Genomic DNA, 13,036 nt, shown 5'->3' with positions numbered 1-13,036 from the left:
TGTATCTCATGGGGAGACTGATTCAGAGCATCTAAAGTCTTTGCCTTTCAAGATGCCAGCAACTTTGAGGTAAGTGATGCTTCTCCAGCTTTCCTTGCTGACATCTAAATTCATGCATAGAAAGGAAGTACCAGCAAGTTCTCAGTCATACAGATCATCTCACAAGGTTTCAGGATGACACAAAGATCAGTTTTATGGCTAGAAATTGATAAGGATGTTGTCAATTTACTTTAAAGACATTAAGAAGCAGAGTTACTAATTTTGATCTGAACACAAAAAGCACAGAGAAATAAAATAGTTTGCATGAATTTCCCGAAATGAATATAATATTTAGAAAGCCACCTTTCTGATTTTATAAAGTCTTTTTCATCGATAAATCTCCTTTTAGTTTAACAGAAGAAGAATCAATACTTAAATCAGTTTCTCATGTGAAGATTTATGAATATTGTCATAATAAAAACTCTAGCATACTTCTGTGTGTATACACACCCAAGCATCGTTCACTTAGATCTGCACTGCAGAAAGAGGGAAGTTCCCACAAATATAAGAATTTTGCAAATGAGTTTGTTAAAGCCAATATTGAAACAGTAGACCTGCACTGTATAATCAGTTCCCCTTTGCAATGGTGGCCTTAAATGTCTTGTTTTCAGTTTACTTTTATTTGTGGGAACTCTTCTTTGTCAAGTAGTCCTCATTTCCACTATACTTCTGCTAAAGTACAGCTGCACTGATTGGTGCCACCTGAGCACGTGACTCAGAATTTAAGAGGATTTTTATTTAAAAAAGGAATTGTTTCAGCAACTGATGCTTTTTGATAAAATTACACTAAACTCACTTGCACTCCATTTTTTCTTGAGATATCGTAATCCATGTAAAAACTGAAGCTGTAACAGGTGTTGCAACAGCAGATGCCTGAATAGTTTTCTGATAGGTATGATGTCTAATCCTCTATCATTTGATACACATTATGTCATTATCTGGCATCTATTGTCTTTCTGGTTTTGGAACATTTTTAATGTGTGTCAGCTACTGGCTTCAGGGATGCAGTTGCTGAGAGCTGGCATTTTCAGCATTGGTTCCTTGCCTGAAGGCTTAGCAGAACAAAATAAGCATAGTCGCAAGTTTGTTGGGTTCCACAAAGTTCAGTCTGTAGCATAAAGAGTCTCTCTTAAATCTTCCAGAAAGCAGTTCATTTTCCAAACATTTCAAAAGTACTTTAACCCCCATGTCAAAGACACCTTCTAACGTGTCTGTGTCCTGTAGGAAAAAGTTACCTAACAGATTTTCAAGAGTGACTTTACTATGTGTTTCTAAAGCTGCATCTGCTGTGTGAAATCACACTAATATATTCTTACCAAACTATACATGACACAGGTATGAATATCTCGAACTACACAGCATCAAATCTCTGCTTTGAGGATAAATGCTGATACAAATGGCACAAAAGAAAACAATTTTTTTATTTCAAAAATTTGGCCATTTATTTCAGATTTAGAGGCTATTAGGGAAAATTGAAAGCAGGCAGAGGAGAAACACAGCAAAAAATTTCTAACAATTGAAATATTGCTGAAAAGTGGAAAAAGAGAAACTGTTCTCAATGCCACCAGGTAGGATTGTATCAAAAATGTCATAAAGATATATTTCGGTTAGGTGTTAGAAGTAACTTCTAGTGAAAGGATAGTCTTAGAAAAACACAGTGTGAGCGAACCTCGTCATTTAGTTCTATCCTGTTTGCCGTAAGAAGTCAACAGTACTTGCCTCTTTCCAGGGAAGTAGTTGGGTAGAGATTCAACCGTCCTAGTGACTCATTATGTTCAACCTTAGAGAGATTTCCCTCACATGAAAACTGAGCGTTTACATCTTCAGTTCTAAAGGAAGTATTCCTTTCCTAGGTGCTATGAATTTAAAGAATGTCTCTGGTACAGCAAGTTTTTTATCATACCCACCCTTTGTCTCTTCAATCTCTTTTCTAGGTTAAATAACCCAAATACTTTTGGTCTTTCCTGCTAGGTCAAACTTCCCAGTCCTTCAATGTTCTTCTAGTCTTAAATCTTCTGTTTTCTCATCTTTCTCCAAGTTGTCCGCATCTTTCTTGGAATTAGTATTCCAGCTAAAACATTAAAGCTTAATAGAAGGATCAATTCATGTATCTCGTACACGGATACCCCACTTCTTAAAGGGGATTTTAAAGAAAAGAATTAGACAAATATTTTTCAGGAATTACCAAAGTGTAAGTTGATCTTTTTTCTCCATTGAAGGAAAGGCTTTCTGACCCATCAAATTATCTTTCAGCTGTATTTTCAATGATTTTGTGAAAATATTTTGTACTTTCATTAACCACGATTCTAGAAAGAGTATCACAGTAACTCTAGCATTTATTGTCTACAGGATTAGGAAGCATACTAAAAATTCTTTTTCATGTGAATAATATATGTAGGGACATCAAATAAAAGATCAATTGGGTCAAAGTAAATTAAGCATTTGCTTCCTTGATCTATTAAGCTGATTTCCTTCTCTGAGAACTGTGTTAAAAAGAAGAATGAAGTGGTAGGTATGAGTACTCTTCCACATTCCTGAAGTGCTAGACTCACATTTTCATTCTTATGTTTGAATCAGATTTCTCATGGAGCACAATTTACCCGAGGCAATTAAATGGAACATCTTCAATATCAAGAACTGTCTTTCTGATGTTAATCCACTTGAAATGCTTTAAATCAAATGCCGAGTCCGTCACCTGCTACTTCTTGAATAACTTCTGATGAGAAAAATAAGATATTTAATAGCGAAACAAGTCCACTCGCACCATGAATCTGACTATACTCTGTTTTACACAGTTGTAAAATACTTGTCATCCTAGGCACCTGATCCTAACCACCTCTGTCTTTAACAGGGCCCACTCTTCCTGTCCTGTATTTATCCAAGATCCCTGGCTGAAGCTGAGGAATAAGAGGGGGTTGAGTTAGGATTGGGAAAAAAAAAAGCTTGCCAATTCAGAATTATTAAAATATTTCAATTTATAAAATAAAAAAGTAGTTGTTCCTTTGCCTTTCAAAGCCAAGTAGAATTGATTTGAAGCAACTGTTATATAAGCCCTTAAAATTAAGCTGAAGAACAAGTGACTTGTCAATGTTCTGCTCCCATACCAGCACACTATATCATAAATTTCTCTTTATATTCAGTTTTTCCACTTGTCTTGTTGTGTTCCCTGTAGAGCAGTTTTGATTCTGAGTGTACTAAATGACAAAGAAAGGAATGCAGGCAGGGTTGACTTACACTGGCAATCTTTAAAGAATAAATGACTCCGTATGTTGTTACACTCATAAATCATAATTCTCTTATATGTCAATATTTAACTTCTTTCTTTCTAGAGGAGGATTTCTGGTGACAAACCCCCAACGTTGTCTATCCAAATATTTATTTTTTCATTCTCAGATGTTATATAAATAATTTCAAATGAGACAATTTAGTAGAAAAAATAGCCATATAATTACATTTTTAATTTGAACTGAATTAGTGTGGGTGGGAAAGAATACAAGTAAGTGCCTTCCTTGCTAAAAGCCATGGAGCTTCTGATTTTAAAAGCTTATCTACACTTTATAAAAAAGAGTCTTCTTATGTTTTATTTTAAGCTGCCTAATGTTGCCAACTTGGTAAGTCAGGCTTTAAACTGAAGGACTTGGGGGTAGGGACCCAATATGGCAATGCCCATGCCACGATCACCACCACAACCAACTGTGGAATAAACACACCAACCAAAGCAGTCTAGAATGTACCTTGCCTGTCTCCCTAAATAGGAATAAAAAGATCAGCTGCCTGAAGTGTATGTATACTAATGCACGCAGTCTGGGAAACAAACAGGAGGAACTGGAGCTCCATGCCAAATCTGGACGGCTATAGGCTGTTTTGTAAATACAGGCAAGGAAGAAGAGGTGGAGAAGTTGCACTCAATATAAAGGAGAACATTGAATGTATGGAAGTCAGCTATGGTAACTGTGGAAGACCTATCGAATACCTCTGAGTCAAAATCAGAGGGGTTGTCTCCAAGGGAGATCTTACAGTAAGCATCTGCTACCAACTCCCAAATCAAGATGACAAGGCCAATGAAGCAATACTTGAGTAACTTAAGCAAGCTTTGGGTCGACAAAACCTGGTTCTTATGGGTGACTGTAACTACACGGACATTTGCTGGATGCACAACACAGCAGTTCATGTGTTATCTGTTAAGTTCCTCGAGTGCATAGAGGACTCCTTCCTCATACAAATGTTAGATGTGCCAACTAGGAATTGGGCACTGCTGGACTTGCTACTCACAAACCAAGAAAACTTGCTTTGTAATATCTCATTTAGTGATAGCCTTGGCTGCAGTGATCACTGTATTGTGGCGTTTGAAATACTGCTGAGCACATTGAAGGTCAGTTCAAGGACCAAGGTTTTAGATTTTAGAAGACCAAACTTCAGCTCACTTAGGGCTTGGTTGGAAGAGATCCCATGGGAAGCTTCCATGGAGGATAAAGGAGCTAGTGAGTGCTGGGAGTTTTTCAGGTCTCCTAGATACACAAAACCAGTTTATTCCCTCTAAAGGCAAGGGAAGTAGACAGAGCAAGAAGACCACTTTGACTTATCTGCAAGCTTCTGGGTCTGCTTAGAACCAAAACGGAAATGTACCAGAGATGGAAAAGTGGAACATTACTCCTTGAAAATTACAAGGCAGTTAGCAGGGTATGCAGAGATGTAGTTAGGAAAGCAAAGGCTCAGCTTGAACTGCAATTGGCCAGAGTTGTCAAAAACTTCAAGAAAGGGTTCTTCAGTTATGTTAATAACAAGCAGAAACAGAAGGAGAATATTGGCCTGCTGCTAAATGAGAGGTGAACCAGTCACTAATAGTCATGAAAAGGCAGAGTTCCTCAATCCCCTCTTCACTTCTCTTTTTACCAGCACTGTTGGGCCCAGATCACAGGAACAAACATCTGGGTTGATGTAGATGCAGACCCACTATCAGTGAATGAAAAGCTTGTGTGTGTATTATTACAGGAACTTGATGTGTATAAATTGATGGGCCTGTATGACATCCACCCAAGAGTGTTGAGATAGCTGGCTGATCTCATTGCAAGGGCACTCTCCATGATCTATAAGAAGTCATGGAGATCCAGAGGCGTCTCCGAAAACTGGAAGACGTCTAATGTCACCCCCATCCACGAGAAAGGAGGACCTGGCTAATTACAGACCCATTGGTCTCACTTCAGTCCTTGGGAGAGTTATGGACTGAATACTCCTAGTGACTGTCACATGTCAGCTGAAGCTCGTAATTGGGTAAAACCAACATGGATTCACTAGGGGCAGATCATGCTTAAGAAACCTCATTGCCTTCTATGACAAAGTGAGCCAATGCGTTGATGTGGGGCAAGAGGTCGACATTGTCTACCTGGAGTTCTTCAAAGCTTTTGACATGGTTCCTCACTGCCTCCTCCTAGAGAAACTGATGCGCTATGGCCTAGACAAGTGGTCTGTGTGGTGCATAAGAAATTGGCTGACAAGCCATACCCAGAGGGTGGTGGTAGATAGTTCTTTCTCACTCTGGCAATGAGTCACAAATGGGGAGCCCAGGGATTGATATTAAGCCTGATGTTTAATATCTTCATAAGTGACCTGGATGTTGGGATCTAGAGCACCCTGATGAAGTTTGCAGATAACACCAAGGTGAGTGGGGAGGCTGACACTCCGGAGGGAAGAGCCACCGTCCAGAAAGATGTACACAGACTGGAAGAGTGGGCTAGCAGAAACCTAATGAAGTTCAAGGGAGGTAAGTGTAAGGTCTTGCATCTGGAATACATAACCCTGGTGTGCAGTTCAGTCTAGCTTCCACCTGGCTGGAAAGCAGCTTTGTGGAGAAGAATCTGGGGGGCTTGGTGGACAACAGAGGCAACATGAGTGAACAGTGTGCTGCAGCAGCAGAGATGGCCAATAGGATGTAAGACTGGATCAAGAAGGACATCACCAGCAGACATAAAGAAGTCATTATCCTACTCTATTCAGCACTTGTAAGGCTGCACCTGGAGTGCTGCTTCCAGTTTGGGTCCCTGCTATACAAAAAAGATGCAGACAGGCTGGAGAAAGTCCAGAGAAGGGCCACTAAGATAATCAGAGGACTGGGAAACCTACCATATGAAGTAAGACTGAGAGAACTGGGTTTGTTCAGCCTTTAGAGAACAAGTCCTAGGGGAGATCTTATTACCACGTACCAGTACATAAAGGGTGTCTACCAAGAGGATGGAGGCCCCCTTTTTACAAGGCATCACATGGAAAAGACAAGGGGTAATGGGTATAAGTTGCTCCTGGGGAGATTCTGATTGGATTCCAGAAGAAAGATCTTCACCATGAGGACAGTTAAACATTGGAATAATATCCCCAGGGAAGTGGTATATTCCTCTGCATTGGACAATTTTAAGGCTTAGCTTGACGGAGTGCTGAGTCGCCTCATTTAAACTATACATCAGCAAAAAAACGTTGGAACAGATGATCCTTGAGGCCCCTTCTAACCTGGCATTCTATGATTCTAAAATGAGAAAATATATTTGAATGATAAAAATTGTTCATGTAGTTAAACACCAAATTCATCTTTAATATAAGATTGTAAAGGAAAAGACTTGGTTTATCACTCCTGGAGACAACATGTTTTTCTTTTGTACTAGTATCATATGTGCATTTCCAGATTGCAGCCATTCTCACTGAGGATTGTCCTTCTGCTGTCCTTCAGCCCTACTATGGAACAGTGGAATGAAAAATAAGTATTCATATAGGTAATCTAAATTGAGATATCACTTTTGTAACACTTCTAAGAAATAGCTCATGGCAAGAAAAAAGTACACAACTCATCACTGCTTCAGATGGGGATACAATTTGTTTAAAGCGGACCCTGAAGTCAATGGCCTTGGATAAATGTAGGTTTTCCTTAGCAATTAAAAAGGCTGAAGAGTGATTTCTCTAGAACATTAGTGTGCATATCTCCAGTGATTTTGTAGTTTAACTTTTCTGTAGTGTATTTACTTTCTGAAATTGACTTGATTTTAAAAGCTCTGAGCGATAATGAACTTTTATCTCTTTTCATCCAACTTCAGTGTTTTGATGGAGAGCAAAATGTTACCAACATTTGTGGTTTTGTGCTGAGGGTTGGTTTTATGTGGCTATGGTTTACAGGAACCCCAAGGCTCATTTTTTAATGAATCTAACTAACTTTCATGCAATTAAAGCAGTAAAATGTTTATTTCTTTAGGCTATAGATTAATTCATATCAGTATTCAGTAGGGTGAAAACTCTGTAAAAATCACAGTTTTGTTACACTATGTTTTTATTTCTTTTTCTTTAGAAAAAAAACCAGCTAGTAAGTATTTAGCCTATTTTCTCTGTATAGCCATGTGTTCAGAAACAGAAATTTAGGATTTTTTTTAGATTTTTCTTTCTTTTAATTAAAAGGAAACTTCAAGATCTGGAAGCATGTGGTTTTAATATATTGCCATTAATTTATGGCACTGCAAATACAGTCATATAGACAACATTTATAGATAACACTGAACCAAACACAAACTGTAAGTATGCTTTTTATTGGTCTTGGCAGTGCTGTCCCTTGGAGCTTTAACAAAATATATGAGTTACTGTTTGCCATCTTGCAGAGAGAGAGCTGAAATGTAAGAAAATTTCATATTGCCCTAAGCTAAAATATGGAGCCAAGGAATATCATGGGGAGTGATATACACTGCAGTATGTAGTTTGGTGGGTGTTCATTTTGGCAAGATTTTTTGTTTAGTTATGATAGTACACCTTTACTGACCTTCACAGTTCATTTAGGAACAGGTAAAGCAGTGCAATTGAGATTTTAATGAGAATGAGCCCTTCACCTAGCTTAAGGGAGAGGACTGCTGCTCTTTATAATTGTTTTACAGCAGAACAGGATCTGATTCTGCTCTTGCTTCACCCAGGTGAAGGTGATACAAGGGTTTTGCATAAAACCAATGATTGTTGTTAAAATGTTTGTTAACGTGTTGTTAAGGGGATGCTTCCCAGCTTCTAGACCTAAAGGGAGAGGGTTGGCTGAACTCTTGACAGTGTGCATGGGCCCTGAGCTCACATCCCAGACATGAGGACAGAGGGGAACACAGTACAGGCTATGCAGCCACCAGGGGTCAAGTTTGTCTGTCTCAAAGGCTGAAGCGGCTGTAAACAACAAGAGCAAACTCTTGATCTCCAGTGATTCTCTAGTAAGTTCCTGTTAATACACAAGATTAAGATGCTAACAGCAATAAAAGACAGAAAGGCTTACTAATGGAGATGGTTAGTTGCATTTGTTAGTTTCAGAAACATTTGAATAAGAATGTCTGAAATACCCGCCGCTGCCCATGTGAAAGTAGTTGATATTGTCAGTCCAACTGCAAATGGGCACCTGTCCCTATCTAGAAATCTTGTCATCTCCAGCACAGAAGCCAAGAACTCAATGGAAATGAAAGCTGAACACTCTCACTGTTGCTTACACTGCTGTGTATATCAACAGCCAAAGAAATAGCTTAATTTTTATCCACTCTTTGAAATAAACTCAGGACTGTGTTTCTAAGGTAACAATTTTAGTATTTCTCATGAATTACGTTTGCTTCTAGCATCCATTTTTACAGCTCCCAGGCTTAGGAAAACTACTAATGTTATTGATTAAAAAATGAAACTGTTCTGAAAGCACAAGCTTTTCAGAATTTTCACACTTAAATACATAAAAGCAGATGGGTTTTTAAATGGGTATGGCATCAGGAACTCTTGATTTCAAATCATTTTGAGCACTGCAGAATTGTGTGGAAGTTACTATCCACATTTTAATACTCTTATTTTTTAAGCAGAATACTGAGAACTTAACATACTGCAGAAGTCAATACTTTTTAAAACCTATCTTACTCAGTTTACATAAATATGCTCTAACGTGAATGCTAAGAAAGTAAAGGATGGGGTTAAATGTGTTTTAAGTGCTGATAACTATAAAATTAGATAAAAAGGGTTAAAACAAATGCCCTTGGGGAAGAGTTTCTCGTTGTTTATGCCTTTTAGACTTGAAGACTTGGCAAACCTGCTGCGTAACTATGCCTGTTGCCTGGAAAATAGCTTTTTCCTCTTTATTAAGCTAACTCGGACACTGATTTATTGAGCATGAGAAGGATAAGCCAGTTTTAGTTCTTCCATTAACACCAGCTGGGGCCTGTATCACATAACGTGGTGTGTATGCACAGCTTCATCCCATCACATCCAAACTGCAAGTACCCTCAAAATCTACCAGTAGTATCATAACTTTCTCTAAGTTACTTGTGCCAGATATTTCCTTAATTCTTTGGTATAGTGTTTGTTTCTTTTCTCTGTGATATTTTTTTTTTGCTTTAATACTACACAAAGAGGCTAAAATAAAGGAAACAACCTGAGACATATGTAATACTAGTAAGAAACAATAAAAATAACCTTATTATCTGTGATATGCTAACAAGTCTCAGAGAACAGATAGGGAAAAAGATACTTCACTTGCTTCACTGAAAAAAAGGCCACTGTGAAAAACATCAGTAATAAAGAGATGTATGCATGGTCATTTTAATGGCAAATTTGTTTAAGCGTCTGTTTATGTATCAGAATAAATGCATATCATTTGAGACCTCTGTAATTACTAACTTTGGTATAATCCATCTCTACATGTCTTTTACGCTAATACATTTTGGTAGCTTTTCAGGTTATTACACATACAGCTGTTTCAAGTATTCTCATTAACTTCCACTTCTGAGCAGTGGATCCAATACTGCTTTTGTTGGTGTAACTCAGCCCACCTCCAGTGAACTTTTAGCACATCGAGGTCACCTACTGACTGTCATGTACTTATCCGACAGCTCTTAAATTTCTCAGTCAGCTTTTTGCTTCCTGGGCTTTTTCTGTTAAAAGGAAAACAGCTTTTTGCCCCCTTCCAGGAAGCAGATACTCACTTTGCTCCCTTTTTGTCTTCAGGGCTTTGCTTGTGATTCATTTATTATCAGCAGAATGAAGAACTGCTGTTACAGGCCACTATCAAAGGGTTCGTTCTTAATGGAATGGATGATGGGTAATTTGATTTCTTGGCTTAAATAATGCAGCAGGAAACAGACACTATTTCAAAATGTTTTTTTCTTAGTTGCAATGGTAGAAGTCCATGTTTATCTGAATAGTAAGTAAAGAACCCTGATGATTTGCCCTCAAAGATAAACTAGATCAAAGCTCTCATTCTTAGCTCTAGGTGTTCCCTAATTAAATTTTTTGAAAATGTTAAATCCAGCTAATGTTAAAAGGTGAGAGATGTCAGAGAAAAGTTACTGCCTGCACTGTAGTGAGGGCAACAGTAGAAAGCAAATTTGGAGTGTGTAATTTCTTCACTTTTGATATGACCTGTTAAAGAAAATTTGCTGTAGAGTTACACGGTGCTAGAGCACTTCCAGGATTTTCAACCCAGGCCTGCAGTAGTCAGTTCTGTTTGTTATCTTGCAAATAAGGAGCCAGAAACAAATGCAGACATGAATAATTTTTTTTTCTTTTTTTTTTTTTTTTTTTTTTTTTGTTGTCCCAACGCATCAGATAACGTCAGCTTTTCAGCTTTACTCTATGGGAACTTATGTTGAGTGATGTGATGCTTTTTACCTACCATCCTATTAAAAGGCTCACATTATATATTGTGAGTTTTCTACATTCTCCTCTTTGGTTTCCTTAAGCAGAACACTTGACATTTAACTTAATAAATTGCTAGGCTGCTAAGTCAGTCAAGGTAGCACATACTGCCAATAATAGCAGTATAAGATAAAACAGTTTAGCATTTTCAGACTGTGTCTAGACCATTGTGATGGTCATCAGCAGTGAGGTCAAGTGATATGGAATGGCTCATGTTTGTATTTTTAAGGCTGTAAGACACAATTTGCATCCGTAATAGCTATCATAGTCACAGATTGCCATGTATACAAGCCAGTTGATTAACTTTTGCACGGGACTTGCTTTTCTTCAGGGAAAGTGACTTCCTGCTCAAGAGTCACAAGTAGTGGTGAGATCAGTGTACTAGAAAGCTCTTGCAACTTATGGTAATGCTTCCTCAGGAGGCGATCTACACAGAGCCCTTGGCAGTGGATTTCCTCACAACTGATGAAGAGCATACATTTGGTAAGCTCACCACAAGTTCACAGAGTCTCACTGTGGTCTGCTAAGCCCTTCAAAACTTGTGCATAACCTCAAACAAGCCTTACATGACTAGTAGTGCTGGCAGATATGAAATGCCAAGGTCCACCCTTTATGCAGCACTACAGGGGGTGCATTACCCTGGCCAAGTGCTTGCCTCCTAGAAAAAGACTGAGGAAAGCCCATCCTCAGTCACTGTCACTTTGCTTTCCTCTCAAACAATGTCCAAAGTGAGAAGGAACAGGTAGGATCTTGAAGGTGTCGAGAATCCCTGCTGGAGCCACAGCTCCACACTGTTTTCTTCAGGTGCCCAGGAAGATTTAAGTTGTTATAATGTTTGCAGGAATTTAATTTCCACTGTGATGTTTGTGCTTTTATCCCAAAGACACTCTAAGCACACATGATAAATAAGACCTAACAGCATGACAGCAATTTTTCTCCCTTCTTTTTTCAATTTCCTTTAGTTATATTTCTCCAGTATCAATGTACTTTCATTCTCTCCACACAGAAATTTGAAATGGTAACCATATCTCATAATAAGATGGAGCTAATCGGTCACGACAAAAGTCATTACAGAAAATGATAATGGGAAAAGCACTCATTTAAGTTTTCATTATGTCTCCTGGGGTACTTAGTTAAAACCACTGAGTCTAACCCAGAGCACAGGGCAATTCATGCCTCTTCCTGTTTCATGCTGAGCTCAGACTTCAGTGACACAAAATGGTTTATCAGCTTGAGGTGTAATGTGGAATGGTAAATGTCATGAAGAGTAAAGATCGTTAAGACAATATTATCATATGTTTATTAGGTGGATGTTAAGTTAACTTTGTGTGTAGGTAGACAATGAGAGACGTAGCTGAATTAACCTATCTCTGATTACTTTCAGCAGTGAGATTATAGAGGATACCATTTCTTTAGATGTGGTTCCTCGCTAGTTTATATCTTTAGCAACATCATTAGAAAGTCTTGATTCCTACACTGTCATGGTACATTGTAACATGAGTACTATACTTTGTTAGTATAGTCTACCACTTATACCACACCTAGGTGCCTGTCCTTGTGCTGTTGCTCTGAAGGAGTACATAGTGATAAACAGTCAAAAGAGAAACGTGGATAGGAGATGCAATCTCTTTGACCACAAGAATGCAGGGGTGTTGAAAAGAGTCAAGGCAGACTTGCTCCTGCTGTGTTGTGGAATCCAGTAAAGAGATGCATTCAGAAAGAACACAGTAGAAGGCAGAAATTCACTGAATCTCATGTAACAGTCTAATTTAGTTGCTCAGAATTTCTCCTAGGCTGAACTGAATCCTTCTGAATGGGTAGTTTGTTCTGTAGTTTATTATCCATAGTTTATTCAGACAGAGAAAGAGAAGTGAAACAAGTGATTGTGATCCCAACCATGATATCTCAATCACTCACTACAACCACCACCAACTGACTTTACATGAAGCTGTGCTCCAAGGAGGGAGATAAAGGTTTAAGTGACAAATAAGCTTTACTTGTTCACTTGGTTTAGAATTATCTTCTTTTTTCTCAGCTGATATGAAAAAAAAAGATTTTTGGCTACATGACATAGGCCAAGAGAAAATTAACTGAAATTTATCAATATAGGCTGGGTGGAGAATGGATTGAGAGCAGCCCTGATGAGAAGGACTTGGGGGTAGTGGTGGATGAAAAGCTGGACATGACCCAACAATGTGCACTTGCAGTCCAGGTGACCAACTGTAGTTGGTTCTTGAAATATGCCCAGCAGGTCGAGAGTCTGCCCCTCTATTTCTCTCTCGTGAAACTCCACCTGGAGTACCATGTCCAGCTCTGGAATCCCCAACGTAAG

The 13,036-nt window shown here is 38.5% G+C and overlaps 1 protein-coding gene across 12 annotated transcripts in view; it reads left to right on the top strand.

Annotated features, from left to right (window-relative positions):
* Positions 1-13,036, top strand: part of KCNIP4 (potassium voltage-gated channel interacting protein 4) — a 422,577-nt gene that overhangs the window by 243,056 nt on the left and 166,485 nt on the right. The window lies entirely within an intron of this gene.

Source organism: Cuculus canorus, chromosome 4 (genome assembly GCF_017976375.1).
Source record: "Cuculus canorus isolate bCucCan1 chromosome 4, bCucCan1.pri, whole genome shotgun sequence".
Taxonomy (NCBI): Eukaryota; Metazoa; Chordata; class Aves; order Cuculiformes; family Cuculidae; genus Cuculus; species Cuculus canorus.
This window is presented reverse-complemented; position numbering and strand designations above follow the sequence as displayed.